General features: G+C 40.9%; 1 pseudogene; it reads left to right on the top strand.

Annotated features, from left to right (window-relative positions):
* Positions 1-476: 476 nt before the first annotated feature.
* On the top strand, positions 477-1,487 carry LOC102812841 (annotated as a pseudogene).
* Positions 1,488-19,174: the final 17,687 nt, after the last annotated feature.

Genomic DNA, 19,174 nt, shown 5'->3' with positions numbered 1-19,174 from the left:
CGCTGTGGGTTAATGTGACAGACTGCAAAGCCGTTTGAACTGCAAGGTCGGCGGTTCAAGCTCACCAGTCACTCCTCGGAAACCCTATACAGGGTCGCTATGGGTCGGAACCGACTCCACGGCACATAACAACAACAACAACAAAGGTGGGAGAAGGAAAGGATGGGAGGGTGTGACTCAGCATGGTGTGGCTTGGGAAGATGGTGCGCATTCGCGCCGGACATAAACGCTCGTTTGTTACTTCACACGGTTTTTTTCCTCTCACTGCCATGGTGCTCTTCATTTGACTCATGATTACTGCTCATAATAGGTTGCCAGGCGCTAGTAGTTCTAGATCGCTGTGTGGCTTTTATAGTCTCAGACAAAGTCCTTTAAAGTCCATTTGTCTGCAGATGAAGAAAGCCAAATCTGTACCGCAAATGTCAAGAAATATAAAGATTTCCTCCGGTGACGATTTGATAATTAAAAAGGACGGTATGACTGAAAAAAGTGAACTGTTGGGAACGAAGAAAAATGGTCTTGGGCATCTGGAGAACTGTAAGATAAACATCGTAGGTAAAAAGGATGATTTACCAGTTCATTTCTGTCACAAGTGTGAATTACCTATTAATATCTACGGACAAATAGTTCCCTGCAAGCATGCGTTTTGCTGTGCCTGTGCTGTTTTATATGGAAAAGAAGGAACGAAAGTTTGTCCAGGCTGTAGTTATCCTGTGATGCGAATTGAGGAGCGAAGATGCGGTTCTCTCTTTATGTGTACCACTATTGAAAGATGTTAGCGAACATATTTGTCTGAAAGAGATTTAAAGGCTCCTACTGACCTCTGTCATAAAAGCGATAGGAAGCACGTTACCGGCGCCCCACTCGGGAAACCTTGCCATCGTGCGGCCTCACCAGCAAAGTTGCGAGACAAGCACCTTACGAGCCGTATTTCCCCAAAGAAGCACATCAAGATGTCATCTCCACCACCACGCAGGCACCATAAACGGCGACGTAAGACTCTTTGTGCTTCTCCAACAGAATCGTCTCACCTAAAGCCTCCTTCCATTTTTCAGGAAAGCTTCAGTATTGCACCAAGAAAATGCAACGATTTAATAATAGTTCCTGTTCGGTATTACTCATATGCAAATGCTAACGAACCGCCATCCGCCTTAGCACCTGTTCACCTCCATCCTGAGGAATATCAAAGCCAACCAGTGGCATCTCTTCATATGTCTTCACAACCACATTATGGGGCCTCCACACCTCCAACCCCAGTGGAGGTTTCACTCCAAGCCTCAAGTAGTTCTCGTGTGGATTATAGCCAAATGTCACCTTCACCCATGACATTCTCACCACCTAGCTATCCGAATTCCCAGCAGCCACCTTTTATGAAGCATGCTCCTTCAGGATCTATCCTGCCTCGCCATGGCAGTCCATGGGTAAATGCATTCTCTCGTCTCTATTTTATAGTTTTCACCAGTTTACTAAAACCCAAGGATCTCTGAATTCACCACTTAAAAAAACGCAAGAAATGAGACATGGTTTCTGGCCAGTATCAAGAGGACTGCTACCTCTTCCACCAATGCAGGGATCATTGTCTCAAACTTCCTGTGCTGGATCACATCCTACAGCTAAGACAAAACATAGACCATATTATTGATGACATTTTGAACTAAAGAGCTAATGTGGGGGTGGGGAGGAAAACCAAGCAAATAAAAATACCTTATGTATGAAGGGGGCTTCAGAAAGCCTGTGTGGGGGGGAATCCTTTGTCTTTTAATTCCATCTTTTTTTCCCATGAACTTTTTGAAGCCCCCTGGGAGAGTCAGCCTTTTCATCAAGATTTGACTGTTTTGAGAAGGAAAAACATCTTACAGAAATAGCTGTGAAGCTTGAGTCTTGCAAGAGACTCTTGAAATAATTTTAAACCTTGATTTGAAGAAGAGTTAGTTTAAATTGCATGCTGCATGTGGAAAAGTGCCTTGATTCAGCAAAAGTGCATATTAACAACTTTATTTTCCTAAGGTTGGAAATTCACCCTGAGATGACCACCTGTAATATGATTTTCTGAATTAAATGTGCACTGCTCCACGTCCAGAAGTATGTTTTGATACATTATGTTAGCCTGTATAAAAGGAGTAAGTTTCATTATAATTGTGAAAGATGCTATTTTTATATGAACTTCAGCACTGCCGAATACTGTTATTTTATATTTGATGTTAGCTGAAAGGCTGAGAAGTGATCACACACTGTTTTTAAAACCACTTTCCAGAGTACAATAAAAACCCTAGAAGTAAAAAACTAGAGTGTACTGTGAGGCAGACAATTAAATGGTGGAGTATTATGTCACATTTTGGGCACTGAGATTTTGCATTTCACTTGGATACCTTTTTAATTTTAGGCAGCCTCAGAAATACCAAACTGCAATGGAATTACAGTCCAATGAGATATTTATGTTTGTAACATTAAAAGGCATTACTAAATCGTTTAGAAAGATACTGCCAAAGTCATTGATTTTGCAGGGGAATGCTGTTACTTGTTAACGTTCTTTCATGGAATGGGTGGAATCACATAGTGTACTATGCTAGCTGAAAGGATGCCAGTTTGAACCCACCAGCCTAGCCGCAGAAGAAAGATGTGGCAGTTTACTTCCATAAAGGTCACAATTCTGGAAATCCTATAGAGCAGTCTGCCCTGTTCTATAGAGGTGCTGTGAATTGGAATCAATTCAATGGTTATGGATAGTTTTATTTTGATAGCACTGTTTAAATTATGTCATTTAAATGAAATGTGTCCTACTCTACTTCTTGTCCTGAACTAAATACTTAGGGCTGAATAGACTGTCCTGTAATTCCTTATTTCATAGTAGAGTTTCATCCTTTACACATGCAGTTTCTTATTTATTGAGATTTAGATTACAATTTGAATGCAGTAGGGGAATTTGAATAATGTATCAATGAAGGGCATTCTTGTAATCACAAGCACATTTGTTCAGGTTTCGTTATTGGATGATAAGGGTTTTCCCCTCTAGTTTAACATTTAAAAACTATTCATTCCTTTTTATTAATTGGTAAAGCAATCGAAACTTGCAGCATTATTGCTTGAAGTAGCAGTGACTACTTCAATACTTTATATAGGAGAAGAGAAAAATAATGACTACATTAATTTCAGGGCTGCATTAGGTGCCATTAGGATCAACTTTTGCATTGTAGCGGCTTATTATATCCCAGTGAAGATGACCACTTAAACTTTCTGCAGAACTCATATGTATGAATTGACTTAAGATATTATATATCATTTGAATAAACTTGTGATATTTCACTCCTTTCAAATGATACATGATATAAACATGAAATGTGTAGTATACAGTATATTATAGTGTGTTAGTTTACAGTACATGTATTTAAAGGAGTCTGACGATGCAGTGGTTAAGCTCTTGGTTGCTGACTGATATGTTGGCAGTTTGAACCCACCAGGTGCTCTGAGGGTGAAAGATGTAGCAGGCAGTCTGCTTCTGTAAAGCATTGTAAACCCTGTGGGAAGTTCTACTCTTCCTATAGGGCTGCTCTGAGTGGGAATCGACTAGACAGCAAAGGATGTTTACTATATATATGTAGAACATACTTCTTTTTGGAAAAGAACTGATTGTTAAATTTACTTTTTTTTTGTCTGTCAGGTACACACAAAACAAATTCTTATCTTGGAAAATCAAATGCAAACCTAGTTCTGAGCTTAGAGGTGAAGTTGAAATAGTATCAATGTCTATTTCAACCTTGTTGCACGTCAAGTCATAGCGATTTCCAAGAAGTAGCTGGTGGGTTTGAACTGCTGACCTTGGGGTTCACAGTCCAGTGCTGATCCTACAACGCCACACCAGGAGTCAGTTTCAACCTTGACCAGCCTAAAATCAATAATACATATTTTTAGTTAAGTAAGTGATTTTCCACAGCATTAATACAATATTGCTAGTGAGAAGCATGGAGTTCAACCCTGTTGAAATGTTGGAGGTGAATGCTTTTACCTCACTGTAGGTACTTGGTCTGGCATAAACTTGATTCCCTTTCATGCCCGTGGTTGTTGTTGTTGTTGTTAAGTAACAAAGAATAGGTTCTGACTCATACACCCTGCACAGGGTTTCTGAGGCTGTAGTGTAGTAGTTACGAATCAGGCTGCTAACCTCAGTGAAGGTCGGCAGTTTGAAACTACCAGCTGTTCCATGTGAGAAAGATGAGGCTTTCTGCTCCCATAAAGATTTGCAGGTACTTAACAACAACAAATCTTTTCAGGAGCAGAAAGCCTCATCTTCTCCCACGGAATGGCTGGTAGTTTCAAACTGCCATCCTTGAGGTTAGCAGCCCGATTCGTAACCACTACGCTACTAGGGCTCCTTGTGCCTCTGGTTGTTGTTGTTGTTATTGTTAGGTGCCATCAAGTCGGTACCCACCCATAGCGACCTTATGCACAGCAGAATGAAACACTGCCCGATCCTGGGCCAACCTCACTACTGTTGCCACGCTTGAGTCCATCGATGCTGCCACTTGGCCAGTCCATCTCGTTGGGGGTCTTTTTTTCTCTGACCCTTCACCCTACCAAACATGATATCCTTCTCCAGTGACTGGTGCCTCCTGACAATATGTCCGAAGTATGAGAGACGAAGTTTGGCCATCCTGGCCTCTGGTTAGATGGTGTTAAAATATTACAGTTCAAGACCATTCTTTGTTTCATAGAACAACAAAATAGTCAAATTCACTTTAAGACTTCTCAACTACTTATGAAGAGCTTTTTCATTTTTACTGAAAATCACTAGGGCTGAATGTGGTATGAAACCACTTAGACTACGTATTGGACAAAAATATCCGTATCACGATAAAAATCCACATGTTAAGGTAAGTAGGTTTCTAAAAAATGATTTATTTTCAGTTAGGCTTTAGAATAATATGTAGGAAAACAGATCAGATAGATGTATTTTAGCAGTCCAAGATTGTAAATGGTATAAGATTTGACCTCATCCAGTTATTGTTTGAATGATAATGGTTAGTAGAAAAATAATAAAATTACTGTTAGTATTTCTTTAAGAAAAAAAAAATGTGACTCTCTGCCTTATAGCAGAGAAGGCTTTGAAATCAAATGTAGCTATGGTTCATTATGGAGTCCTGGTGGGGTGCTGTAGGATAAGCACTGGACTGGTAACTGCAAGGCTGTCGGTTCAAAGCCACTGGCAGCTATGAGTCGGAATAGTATAGTGTGTTACACATTGGGCTGGTAGGCTGCTGATGACGCCCAAGATCGGTAGGCACTAGAACAGGCCACTGGTTCAAGCCCAAGAACTGGAGGTCAAATGACAAACCAGATACAGGATTCAGACCCAGTATAAAAGCAATCAAGCTTTGCCCGTATGTCCAATATATCTGAAGCAGGCCGCATTCCCGAGAAAACTTCCTTTCAATTGATTGGCTGCTCATAGCAGATCTCATCATGGAACTGATGACATTATATTAGATCTCATCATGGGACAGTCCTATGCCTTAACTGTCAAACCACTAAAAATCCTGGCCCAGTCAAATTGACACAAAACCTTAAGTATCACACATCCCTCTGTACCCTACCCCTTTTTGTTTTCATGTTCCTACCACGCATTACCTGTTATTATATAATTAACTGCTTTCTTATCTATTCTTGCTTTCTCTGCTATAATGTTATCCCCAAGGGAGGTGAGTCAAAGAAGGAACAAGAGTGGTATATAATTTTAAAGCAATCTTATCTTTGTTTCCTGTAGGTTGGTTTTTGGTTTTGTTTTACATTTTCTGCTGCTTCAGGTGACAATTAGAGGCCATCTGTGACTTTTCTCTATACTTGGCAGTAATGAAACTGTCCAGTCCCATGTATAGTCAAACTTCCAAACTGATTGAAGGAAGAGGCCTTTCCCCCTCTCCCAACTGTGGCTGGTAGGAAACAAGCAGTTGAGAAGGGTGTTGTAATTAACTTCTTGCTTTTCCCATCTTTGCTTACGTTTTTTCGACCCTGTCTCATTAAGTGGAGCCCTGGTGTGGCACTGTGGGTTAATGGGCTTCATTGCAAAGTCAGTTTGATCCACAAGTTCGGAGGTTCAAGGTCATCAGCTGCTCCTCAGAAACCCTATGCAGGGGTGCTATGCATCGGAACCAACTTGACGACACTTAACAACAACAACAGAAGCATCTCATTAAGTGGAGTCTCTGGGTGGCACAAATGGTTAAGTGCTCGACTCCTAGCCCAAAGGTTGGTGGTTGTAACCCATCTAGAGGTTCCTCTGAAGGTAAGCCTGAAAAGTCACAGCTTTGAAAACCCTGATGAACAGTTCTGCCCTGCACACACGACTTGATCCACTTGACAGCAGCTATAAACAATAACATCTCATTAAGTGGAGGCCTTGGTCTTTCAGAGTTGGAGTACAAGAGATGGAGGAAAGAAAGGTTTAGCATTGTACCAATTGTACCAACCAAGCAGGAAAGGTCTTAGTTGATTGGTACAATGCTAAACTTGTTAGTACTTTCTGGGCCTGACTGCAGGCTTTAAACATGAATTGATCTCTTGTGGGCGCTTTGGTGCTCAGTAGCAAGAGCTCTGATTGCTTGGGATCTCTCCTTGTAGTTCTCTTTGTAAGGATGAATGCATTTCTCCTCCACTTGGTTCCTGATCTTTTTTCAACCCCTGGTAATCTGGCAGTACTTACAACTTCTCTCCGCTGACTTGTGTTCATTTCTCCAGGGGTCTCTGATGACCCATACTGACTCTGTCTTGCTGTTGTTAGATGCCATGGAGTCCGTTCGGACTCACAGCAACCCTGTGGACAACAGAATGAAACATTGCCCAGGTCCTGTGCCAACCTCACAATTGTTGTCATGCTTGAACTCCTTGTTGCAGCCACTGTGCTTGTATATCTTGCTGAGGGTCTTTCTCTTTTTTATTGACCCTCTAATAAGCATGATATCCTCCAGGTGCTGTACAAGCATATCCAAAGCATGTAACATGTCCAAGGTATGTAACAACTTCTGTTGTTGCTGTTAGTGCCTTTGAGTTGGTTCTGACTCATAATTATCCTTTATAGTGTTTACATGGAGCGACTGATGGGTTTGAACCGCCAACCTTGGAGTTAGCAGTCCAGTAATTATTATACAGCACCACACCAGGACTGTAGTTGTTAAGTGCCATCAAGTTGATTCCGACCCTGCTTAGGGTTTCCAAGGAGCAGCTGGTGAGCTTGAACCACCGACTTTGCAGTTCAAACTGACTTTGCAGTCTGACGCATTAGCCCACAGCGCCACACCAGGACTCCCCCTAGGACTAGTGGGGGGCAATATCTGATCCTTGAGAAACATACCTTTTCCCTAACAAACCCTGGGTGTGCTGGCAAATCTTAATGCTGCCAGCGCCCTCTCCCTCAGCTATCAAAGAAATTCATTGGCCTGTCTCCTGTACGTTAGGTTTTCCACACAACAGCCCACAGTATCCCTCATGCTCCAGGGAGTGTGTATTTACCCTCCGAGTGGCCTCATAAAGTGCCCTCTTCTGACTGGAGGTGAAGTGGGAGATATCTTTCAGCCCTTTTACTAAGCGGGGAGGTGGTGGTAGAACTCATAAAAAAAATCTAGTGCTAGGTTATGTTCTAATGGGCTAGTGCCCATGCCATACTGCTTGTTGAATATTTTTATTATTACTCTGGACTCAACTATTTTTGATTTTCAAATGGCTTAGGAACCCCAAATGCTGCCTACTTGGACTGTAACTACAAAAACAAAGGAACGGGAAGGAGTGGGCGATTAAATGGATAATTTAGGGGGGAAAAAATGCCTCAAGTATTGGACTTTTCTTGGCAAAGATTTAATATCTGAATCACTCTTAATAGTGCCAGAATTTAAAACATCATATAATCATACCAACAACATTACGCTGAGTAAAATAATACATTCCTTTTCTTTAACAAAAGAATAGTCAATAGATGTATATGATTTTCAATAGGAAGAACTCTGTTATATTTTAAATAGCTTTCAAGGTCAGACTTAGGTAAAAAATGATACCGATGGAGTTCGTATTTGGCTGGGATGCGGTGAGGGTACAGACCTTTCTTCCTCTGCTGAACAGCACTGCTTTCTTTTATCACAGGTCATCATACAAGAAGAAAACGGTAGTCTATCTCATTGACCATGATACCCTGGTATTTTCGTTTGTTCCACAATATTTGCCTTGGATGTTCTATTCTGTTTGGCTTATGCATATGATAGATTATTACAAAATTGGCCTCAATTCTTCACTCATTATACATAGACATGTATACATGTACGCACACTACTAGTGTGACACTGTAGGATCAGCACTGGAATGTGAATCACAAGGGGCAGTTCAAACCCACCAGCTGCTTCTTGGAAACCCTATGCAGGGTTGCTATGAGTCGGTTTCTGCATAGGGTTTCCAAGGAGTGGCTGGTGAGCTTGAACAGCTGACCTTGTGGTTCAAACCAATCTTGTAGTCCAGTGCATTACATATATGTATATGTGTGTACACACACATACACACACACTCTTTCAATGGGTCTTTACAGTTCCTCTTACCAAGAGGTAGAGTATTTTTTCACTCCTGTCTTAGTAACCTAGTGCTGCTATAACAGAAATATCACAAGTGGATGGCTTTAACAAGCAGAAATATATTCTTCCACAGTTTAGGAGGCTACAAGTCCCAGTTGAGAGCACTGGCTCTGGAGAAAGGACCTTGTCTCTTTTGGCATCTGTAAGCCCAGCATTCCTGGAGAGCTCCATGTGCCTTGGTATCAATTTTTCCCTGGATCTAGGAGCTTCACAGAGATGGGATCCCAGGTCCAGGGCACTCACTCCACTCATGGCTCTTTTTTCTTGGTGGTAGTAGGTCCCGCTGATGTTTGTTTACCTCTCTCTCCACTTATCTCTTGTAAGTAAAAGATATTGCAGATCATATCACAGAGAGACTTCCCTTACATTGGATCAGGGCTGCGATTGGATTACAGGTGTTGCATCCCACCTTCAATCACATCAGGTCACATCATGGGGGGATCATTACATAACTGCCACATTACAGTATTCTATGCTAAATCACTGAGAATCATGGCCAGCCAAGCTCACATATATTTTGGGGAGATGCGGTTCCATTCATGACAACCCGTGTTGAATATGGGCTGGATATGTGGTTTTCTTTGGCCAATAGAATGTAGTGGAAGTGTTAATGTGCCAGTTCTGAGTCTAGTGGTCTTGGGTTCTCTACTCTACATTGGAGTCCTGCTATAATGAGAACAAATTTGGCTCCCTACCATCCTGGGAAATGAAAGACATAAGGAGGAGAATAATTTTATCCACTCAAAATTATTGTAGATTAGCCAACCCTCAAACATAGGAGAGTGCCAAGTCAAGATCAGGAGACCTGCCAACGCCACCCACAGCTGACTGTAGGCACAGGGAGAGCAGAAGGACCACTCAGATTACTTAAGGTTTTGTGAGCAATAATGTCAGTGCTTATTATTTGAAGTCACCGAGTTTGGGGATAGTTTGTCACACATTAGTAGTTAACTGAGACAAGTCATTTGTACTCCACTTTAGATCATTACATATTGGCCAGTTTTACAGTTCAGATTTGTTCTTATAGCTGTGTTCAAAACACCAATTGCAAATAGTGGATGTTTTGACACAAGGAGAGTTTATCTATGAAAGGGTTTAATACATTAAACGTTTTCTTCAGATTTTGTCATCTTCACATATTACTTTCCCAGTTTCCTCATTAATACCTAAGTTATAAGGATAATTAACCTCAACAAACTGGATAGTAACTTAAGCAAACTATGGAGGATTTAGCTTTAAGCAGACTTTAAATAGTCAGCTGGCATTTTCTAGAGTCTTGGTGAGCAAATTACTAAAACCTATATGTAAATTTCCAAATACTATAGCCTTCAGTATGGGTTGAACCATAATGTAAAGAAAGTGAAAACCGAAATGACCTCTCTAAAGTATTCACGACCAAAAATGTCACTTTGAGGACTAAGATGCACCTGATCCCAAGCCATGGTTTGGACAGTGAATAAGGAAGACTGGAGAAAATCAATGCATTTGGATTATGGTTTGGGTGAATACTATTGAAATTACCATGGACTGCCAGAACAACAAATCTTTCTTGGATGAAGTGCAGCCAGAATGCTTCTTAGAAATGAGAATCACAACACTTTGCCTTTTATGCTTTTAACATGTTGTCAGAAAGACATTATGCTTGGTAAAGTGGAAAGTCAGCAAAAAAGAGAAAGCCCCTCAACGAGATGGATTGACATCGTGGCAGCAACAATGGGCATAACCATACAATTGTGAGGATGGTGGTTCATTCTGGTGTATGTAAGGACACAATGAGTAGGAACCGACTTTGTGGCACCTAACAACACCACCAATATATACAGAGTCACATACTTACCAGCATATGTCATCATTTACATAACTTTTTCCCCTGAGTTGATGTCTTGGGGTCTTATGTTTGTGGGGCCATTTGTGTGATAACTGAATTATGGTGGCTGTGTGCCGTGGAGTCGGTTCCGACTCATAGCGACCCTGTACAGGGTTTCAGAGGCTGTAAATCTTTACGGGAGCAGAACGCCTCATCTTTCTCCCGTGGAACAGCTGGCAGTTTCGAACTGCTGACCTTACGGTTCACATCCTGATTCGTAACCACTCTGCTACCAGAGCTCCTTAAGTGAATTATGGTGTCCTTGAAAATTTAGCTATATGCTCATGGCAAGACAGATCTGTATCCAAGGAGGAACAATTTAACCTCATTGTGTTATGTTCCCCCCAAATCTAAAATGGCTTTCTACACTGATGTCCTAAACATTTCTTTTCCCTTTTTAGTCCAGCCTTCCCACCTTACTGTACTATATTTCAATCACATACGAGCAAACTATTAGCCCCCCAGCTCTGCATAAGTCCAGATGTCTGTCACCATGACTGATATTGCTTTGGATGCCACTTGGCTGCATTTTAGACAGGGATGAGGCAGTTGGGCAAACATCTGTTTTAGGGACAGATGTCTGCATAATCTTAGGCTTTCAGTTTAGAATAATGATACTTAAAAATACTTTAATTTTGATTTAGTTATGTAGTCTTTCATTTTTTTATTAAAGGAAATAATTTAAAAATAATTTTGTGTTTTACTTTATAAAAACAATACATGCTCATTATTTATTATTGACTTCATAAAATAGAAAAAAGGATAAATAACAATTAAAATGATCTGTTCTACAGATGCTATTTTTCTACATATGAAGGTAAATCAGAAAGTATTGCTACCAAATCATAGAAACCTTTATTAAACAAAAATATCAAAATGTGAAGCTACTGTTTCTCAACACACCCTTCATCTAGGTCTATACACTTCTGAAGGTGGAGTTTCTATCTCTAACCCTTCCCCGAAGAATACTGCACTCTTAGATTTACACCATGTCCAAATGGTAGTTGTGGACCGTTTTCTGTTTTTTTGAAGGCAGCTTAATGAGATTAAGAGAAGTGCATTGATGAGAGAACTTATTTGCAACCATCTACCAACCACTGAGATATATTTAGACATGTTTTATTTAGGATAAATCTGTGCCTGTATGAAATGGAGCCCAAGTAACAATACTTTCTGACTTACTGGTATATATTTAAAAGAATTTATATATATGTAAAAAAAGCATTTATATGATGTTCTGTATAAAAAGTTTCTAGAATGCACTTTTTCTATAATCTTTCTCTTTTATTGATAATTAATTATTAAAATTAAATTTGCTAAAGGGTCAGCATTTAATTTTTAAAATTACATAGCTTATTTTCACTTCAATACCTAATAGTATTTACTATGCTTTAGTTATGACTTTGGAGTTCTGTTGTGGCATCCTAGGATAAGCATTGAACCCCAAGGTCAGTTTAAATTGCAAGGTCAGTGGTTCAAACTCACCAGCCGCTCGTTGGAAACCCTGTAGAGGGTAGCTATGAGTCTGACCTACTTAACAGCATGTAACAATAGCAATAACAATAAATAAGGGCTTTAAGGGGCTCTGGTGGAGTGTACTACTCCCTCCTGCACTGTTTCTGCTCTTGGTAAAGGCTTCCATTAACCAACCAAATAGAGAAGCCAGAACTCTGTTAGCAGTCATCCTTTAGTCCTTCACATCCCTCTCTCACTTCTCATATAAGGAGCTCTGGTAGCGTAGCGTACTGGTTACGAATCGGGCTGTGAACCTTAAGGTCAGCAGTTCTAAGCAACCAGCCGCTCTACGGGAGAAAGATGAGGCTTTCTGCTCCTGTAAAGATTTACAACCTCGGAAACCCTGTACAGGGTCCTTATGGGTTGGAACCGACGCGACGGCACTTAACAACAACAACAAGGTCTGGATAGTCTTCCTTTATGCTTCTCTTGTAGCTGTGCCTCTGCCATACCGCAGACCTTCATCACTTCTCTCTTGTTCTCCTGGAAGAGCTGTGTGAATCCATTTCCCTGCTTCTGGTCTCAGCACCAGCCTCACTTATCCACTACAGCTGCCAAGCAAGCCTTCTAAAATGTAAGTCTGATTCTAGACATCAGTGTCTAGCTCTAGCCTTTGGGATACTGTCAGATTCCTTTGCTTAGCAGAAGGAAGATCTTTATATCTAGTATTCTTCTCTGGCCTCATGAGCAAGTGGTGGGAAATGAGGCCAGAGAAGAATTTACTAGGTATAAGGATACTAGATATCAGTTGTATATTTTCAGTATCTTAAAAACAAAAGCAGTTTCTCATTTTGTGCCTTGTATGGTTGTTGTGAAATGGATTCCTTTATGTGTCCTTTTGCCTTGGTTCTTTGGAAAAACAGCTTGAGAGATTTTTTCCCCTAAGACCTGAGCAGTTATTTTTGCCCTAGTTTTCCACCATAGAAGGTTTGCTACCTTTTTCCAGGTTGATTGACATTCCTGGGTAAGCTGTAAACAACTTGTGATTTGACACTTTTTGTCTGTTCCTGGGCTTACCCCTGCCCCATGACTGGTATGTAGGGAGGGGTCAACGTACTATGCAAATGACATGACTATAGACCTGGTGTGGTGCTGTAGAATAAAGCAAAGTCGACAGTTCAAATCCACCAATCATTCCACAGAAACCCTCACTAGTTGGACTACTAACCTCATAGTCAACAGTTTGAAACTACCAGCCGTTCTGCCAGAGAAAGATGAGGCTATATGCTCCCGTGAAGAGTTATAGCTTCGGAAACCCTATGCAGGGTTGCTGTAAGTCAGAAGGGACTCCAAGGCATACTACCACCACCATCATGAGTTGGAAGGAACTCATGGGCACTTAACAACAACAACATGTCACCATGCAAATGAGGTGTCTCTGGCCGACTGAGAGGGTAATGGCCAGTTTGTTGCCCTCCTATTGGGTGGGGCCATGCCTTGAAATTGACAAGGAATTGTGTATATATGCAGCCAATTCCAGAGAGGTATTTTAGACAGGAGGAAGCAGGAAGAGAAGCAGTAAGATGAAAGATGAAAGCAGAGACAGAAGAAGCAAGGAATCTCCTACAAGACCTGTAACGTGGGTGACACTGGCTGTAACACTGAAGGCAGTGAGAAGTCCAGAAGGGGTCCTGTGGTAGAGTGGGTGGTGATAGGCAGGGCCAAGAGGAGCCTGTCTGAGGGAGCAGAGAGGAGGCCTGCATGGCCCAGAGGAGCCCAGAGGTCTGTCCTGAATTGATGAATGGAGACTGCCTACATTCTTTCTGATCCTCTTCTTGAGTTGTGTAGCCTGTTGTACCCTATTGCTTCCTTAATAAACCACTTGAATGTAAATGCTATGCAAGCAGTTCCTGAATTTTGTGTGGCCATTGCAACAGATTATTAAACAAAGAGAGAGCATGCCAAGGGAGGGACAGCTGGTATCAGAATTGGTCAAAAGGTGGGAAAGTGGAGGTATGTCTGACTTCCATCTCAGAGAGATCTTGATTTGCATTATTCGCTCTGAAGTTAGACAGGTTCTGAAATTACTACTATTACTGTTGAAGCATTTCATAATAGTTCGCTGTAAGGCATGCCTTTACTCATTTGCTTGTTTTTCTCTTTCGCTCCTATTTTCTGTCTAGTTTTTTTCTTCCTCAGTCTTCAAAACTCAGCATAAACATCACTTCATTATAAAATCTTTCTTTAGGTAGAATGTTGAGGTTTTGTTGCCTCTGCACTGGGATTGTTGTACCATTTGTATGCGTATATTATGGCTGTTAACACACTGTTCACTAGAAATTTGTTGTTGTTAGGTGCTGTCTGATTTGTAACAACCCTATATATAACCGAAAGGAACACTGCCTGTTCCTGTGCCATCTTCACAATTGTTGTTAAGTTTGAGCCCATTGTTGCTGCCACTGTGTCAATCCATGTGGTTGGGGGTCTGCCTCTTTTTCAGTGACTCCATTGTCCACACATGATGTCCTTTTCCAGGGACTGGCCCCTGCTGAAAACATGCCCTAAGTACAAAAGGCAAAGTCTCACTGTCCTTACTGCTAAGGAGCATTCGGGCTTAATTTCTTTCTTCTAAGCCAGCTTTGTTTGATCTGGCAGTCCATGGTACTTTCAGTATTCCTTACCAACATCATAATTCGAATGCATTGAGTTTTCTATGGTCTTCCGTATTCATCATCCAACTTTCATATGCATGTGAAATACTTGAAAATACTAAGGCTTAGTTCAGGTGCACCTAAGTCCTCAAACTGACATCTTTGCTCAGAATTTGTTACAAATGCAAAATTTCAGCCCAACTTCAGATCAGAAACTCCGGAGGTGGGGCTCAACAAGTTTTGTTGGGAGCAAATCATTAAATATCTTGTGATTGGGGGACAGTGATTGGTCATGGTGACATGCTATGAAACCTGGGAATAATTTGGAAGATGCATAAATACTGATTTCTGTGCAAGCAACTTTGTCGTTGTTGTGAAGTGCCGTCAAATCAGTTCCAACCCATAGCGACCCTGCATAGGGTTTCCAAGGAGCAACTAGTGAGCTTGAACCACTGAGCTTGTAGTTCAAATGGCTTTGTAGTCTGGCGCATTAGCCCACAGCGCCACACCAGGACTCCATTAGGATGTGCAAAATGCTCCCAACCATTTCAATGCTTGTATTAGTTCATTGTTGTAACAAATTACCACAAATTTAGTGTCTTAAAACAACAATTTTATTACTACACGCATCTGGAAGTTAGAAGTCTGAAAAGGCTCTTACTTGGCTAAAATCAAGGTGTCAGCAGGGCTGCATTCTTTTCTCAAAGCTCTAGGGGAGAATCCATTTTTCTTTTTTCTTTTCTGGCTTCTTAGAGGTTGGCTACCTGCAGTCCTTGGATCATGGCATCTTCATCTTCAAAACCAACAGTGACTGGTCAAATCTTCTCATGGTACTATCTCTCTGGTTCTTACTCTGCTGCCTTCCTCCTCTTCCTTTATAAGGACACTTGTAATTTCATTTAAGCCTACCTGGAGAATCCTAGATAATCTTATTTTAAACTCAGCTGATGAACAACTGCAATTGGTAACACAATACATTCACAGATTCCAGGGATCAGGATGTAAACATCTTTGGGGGACCATTATTCTACCTACCAAAACACTCATTCTTATCCTTTGGGGATTTGGTTAAAATTGATATTGCCTTTTATCTTAATTCATGAGCTTGGAGAGACCTAGTAATCCTTTCAGTCACTGACATTTCTTATGAAGCAAGTGGTATGACAATATTGTGGTGATTTAGAGCATTTTATTGAAAAGAGACCCCATTCCCTTGCAGGATTTATAGTTGTAAAATCTGAACTCTTAAGATTACCCAGAAAAAAATACCCCAGAGGCAATTAGAAACCATAGAGTCTGTCAAAATAATTTTTTACATATATTAAAAAATAAGTCAGCTCCAAATTTAAAAAGATAAAACATTTTATTGTGAATTGGGTGAAGGTTTACAGAGCAGATCAGTTTTCCATTCAACAATTCATATGCATTTTGTTTCGTGTTGTCTTAGGCTGCGTTCATTGAAGAAGCAAAAATTATATATGTATATATATGTGTGTGTGTGTGTGTATATATATATATATATATATATATAAAGATAAGTTTATATCAAGGAAGTGACTCACAATTGTAGAGGTGGGAGAGTCCCAAGTCTGGGGCAACTGAGCCAAGATCAGCAGACAGACCCAACAGGCAGATGAGCAAACAATAGAGAAGCCCATTGGTTCAGGTTCAAAGAACCAGAAGTTGGAGGACAACCCAGATTAGAGATCCAGATCCAGTGGAAAAGAGAGCAAGCTTTTCCTGCGAGTCCATCATATTGGGAGCAGGTGACCCTGTCCCCTCTCCCAAGAAACATCCTTTCAATTGATTGGCTGCTCATAGCCAATTATCATAGAGCTAACTATGCAAGTATTAGGTTTCACTATGGGAATAACCATACCTCAACTGCCAACCCACTGGGAATCCTGGCCCAGTCAAGTTGACACAAAACCTTAACTATCACACATGTCATTGATTGCAATCCCTACAATCCAGCATCACTTATCCCACTTCCTCTCTGTGGTTACTCTTTCCGTCCCTTCTTCTTTCCTAACCCTTCTGAACTTTGTCCTTGGATAAGTGCTACCCTTTGTATCTCAGCTGGTTGGTTATTTTAAGGTGAGTGCACCTCATTCGTGTTGTTATTCCCCCTGTTGTTGTTATTAAGTGCCATCCAATTGTTCCGACTCATAGTGACCCTTCTATAGGGTTTCTGAGGAGCAGCTGGTGGATTTGAACCACTGACCTTGTGGTTAGCAGTCCAGTGCTTAATCTTTAGTGCTATGCCAGGACTCCACTATTCTCCTTCTATTGTTGTTAACTGTCATCAAGTTGTTTTCTATTCATAGCGGCCCTGTATAGGGTTCCCAAGGAATGGCTGGTGGAGTCCGGTTTTAGATGAAATTTGCCAAGTCTTCCTTCTTTGGTTTCCTTTTTCATCTACAGTTAAGGTCAGAGGTGTCCCCTAAAACATTCTTTATATTTAAAAATTTCTAGTATGGCACTACAGGATAATGCACTAGACCGCAAGGTCAGTTTGGACTGCAAGGTTGGCAGTTCAAACCCACCAGTCACTCTGAGGAAACTCTATACAGGTCACAACAACATTTAAAAACAACAACAGCAATTGCTTATATCTGCCTCTTCTTTACCTTCTGAACCCAATGATCCCAAACACTGTCATAAATGACTGCCCTGTCACTGTCCCTCCCCCTGCCCCCTTCACCTGGCTTTGGTTCAGTGACTATGTTGAATCGTGCATTCTTCAATCTTCCCCATGAATATGTTTATTCAGGCAACTCCTGCTCTCGGCTTCCCACTTAAGTGAGCCTCATTGCATGTTCAAGACCAGCCCTGCTGCCAGAATCTTTGTCATATTGGTAGCTTGGACCCCTCAGTTTCTAATGATGGGGGGGTTCAACTTTTCAGTCAGTTAAACAGAGTAAATATAAGGGACACAAAACATTGCAACAGCTATACTTTAACAACACTTTACTTCAGCGGCTGTCTTCAGGAAGCTGAGAGTAGGAAACGGGAAGCAATCATACAGGCAAGAGTGGTCTGAATGATGGGGGAGACTTTTTCCCTACTTGTGGATGGTGTTGTTGCTAAGTGCTGTTGAGTCAGTTCCGACTCACAGCGACCACTGTATAGGTTTTCCGAAGAGCAGCTGGTGGGTTTGAACTGCCTACCTTGTGATTAGTAGTTCAGTGCTGATCCTAAAGTGCCACACCAGGACTTGTGGATAGAGAGGACTTCAGTAGCCACACTGTAGGAGGCTTTGCATTGCAGGGATTTGGCAGCAGTATTATATAACCTAGTCAGACTACAGAAGAGCTACTCATTCATTATGTTGTGTCTAGCAAATAGGGCTAGAAAGAAAGCAATAGAAATGCATTTGATGAAGTCAGTGGATTGTAAATATTGGACTTTGATAACTTACTGCTTAGAAACAAGATATTTTAAAAATGTATTTTATATATACACATATTGTTCATATATATACACACACACATACACACAGGAGGGGGAAAAGTACATGGAAAAATAATGAAAAATTTCCACAAACTTTCTGAAGAGCCCCTCCTATATACATATATATCAACTGTAGTGTGAGGGCAGAACCAGACTAGCATGGACCAGTTTGGAGCATCATTGGAAAGTACAGAAATAGACTTGTGGACAATGCATCAGTAACATAAGGGGAGAGAAAGGAAATTTCAACTGGCACGGACTTGCTATACTTAATCAATGGTTTTATCCATTTCCTAGTGAGGAAGGATTAGTAGTTAAGCCAGAATCCCTCTGAATCTGACTATGCAAGTTCATGATCTATAGCTGCCTTGTGTATGGTGGTGGTGGTTATGTGCCGTGGAGTCGGTTCTGACTCATAGCAACCCTGTACAGGGTTTCCGAGGCTGTAAATCTTTACAGAGCAGAAAGCCTCATCTTTCTCCCACAGCACAACTGGTAGTTTCAAACTGCTGACCTTAAGGTTCGCAGCCCGATTCATAAGCACTACACAATCAGATAGAATATGTTTAAATGAACTATTAATCAAACTGAGTTTTTTTCTGTACTGTGAATTCAATATTTAAATTTTTATCCTTACACATCTAGAATTGGAAGCTCCCCTCAGGTATTCTAAGGAGGACAACATGTACTAGGCAGGACCAACTTGACTTTTTTGTTGCTGTTGTTCACTATCTTACATTTGAATGGAATGGTCTAGCAAACAGTACTGTTAGCATTGAAGTCAGCCAGAAACAAAATGAAACAAAACAAAAAACTTTGATTTGAGTGTGTTGGAGATAATGAAGATGATTGTGACTCTCTGTCTCACTGAGAGAAGAGAAGTTTCAAGAAAATTACCTGGTCAATCTAAGCACAAAATCCCGAATCCTTTGCCTCATATGTCTTTATATTTTTTATGTTTTCGGATTTTGAGGCTAACTTTCGGACTTTACTTAATTACCCAGGTCAGGAGCTGTGGTTATGGGTTCACTCTGGAAGTAGTAGAAGAAGGGGGCTTTAAAAAGTTTGTGGAAAAATGGAATGAAAAGACAGTGGAGTATTTCCAAGGACTTTTTGAAGGGTCCTCATGTAGTGCATCTTTAACA

The sequence above is a fragment of the Chrysochloris asiatica genome, unplaced genomic scaffold (genome assembly GCF_000296735.1).
Source record: "Chrysochloris asiatica unplaced genomic scaffold, ChrAsi1.0 scaffold00018, whole genome shotgun sequence".
In the NCBI taxonomy this organism is placed as follows: Eukaryota; Metazoa; Chordata; class Mammalia; order Afrosoricida; family Chrysochloridae; genus Chrysochloris; species Chrysochloris asiatica.
The sequence above is the reverse complement of the archived record's forward strand: the minus strand, read 5'-3'. Positions and strand labels throughout refer to the sequence as shown.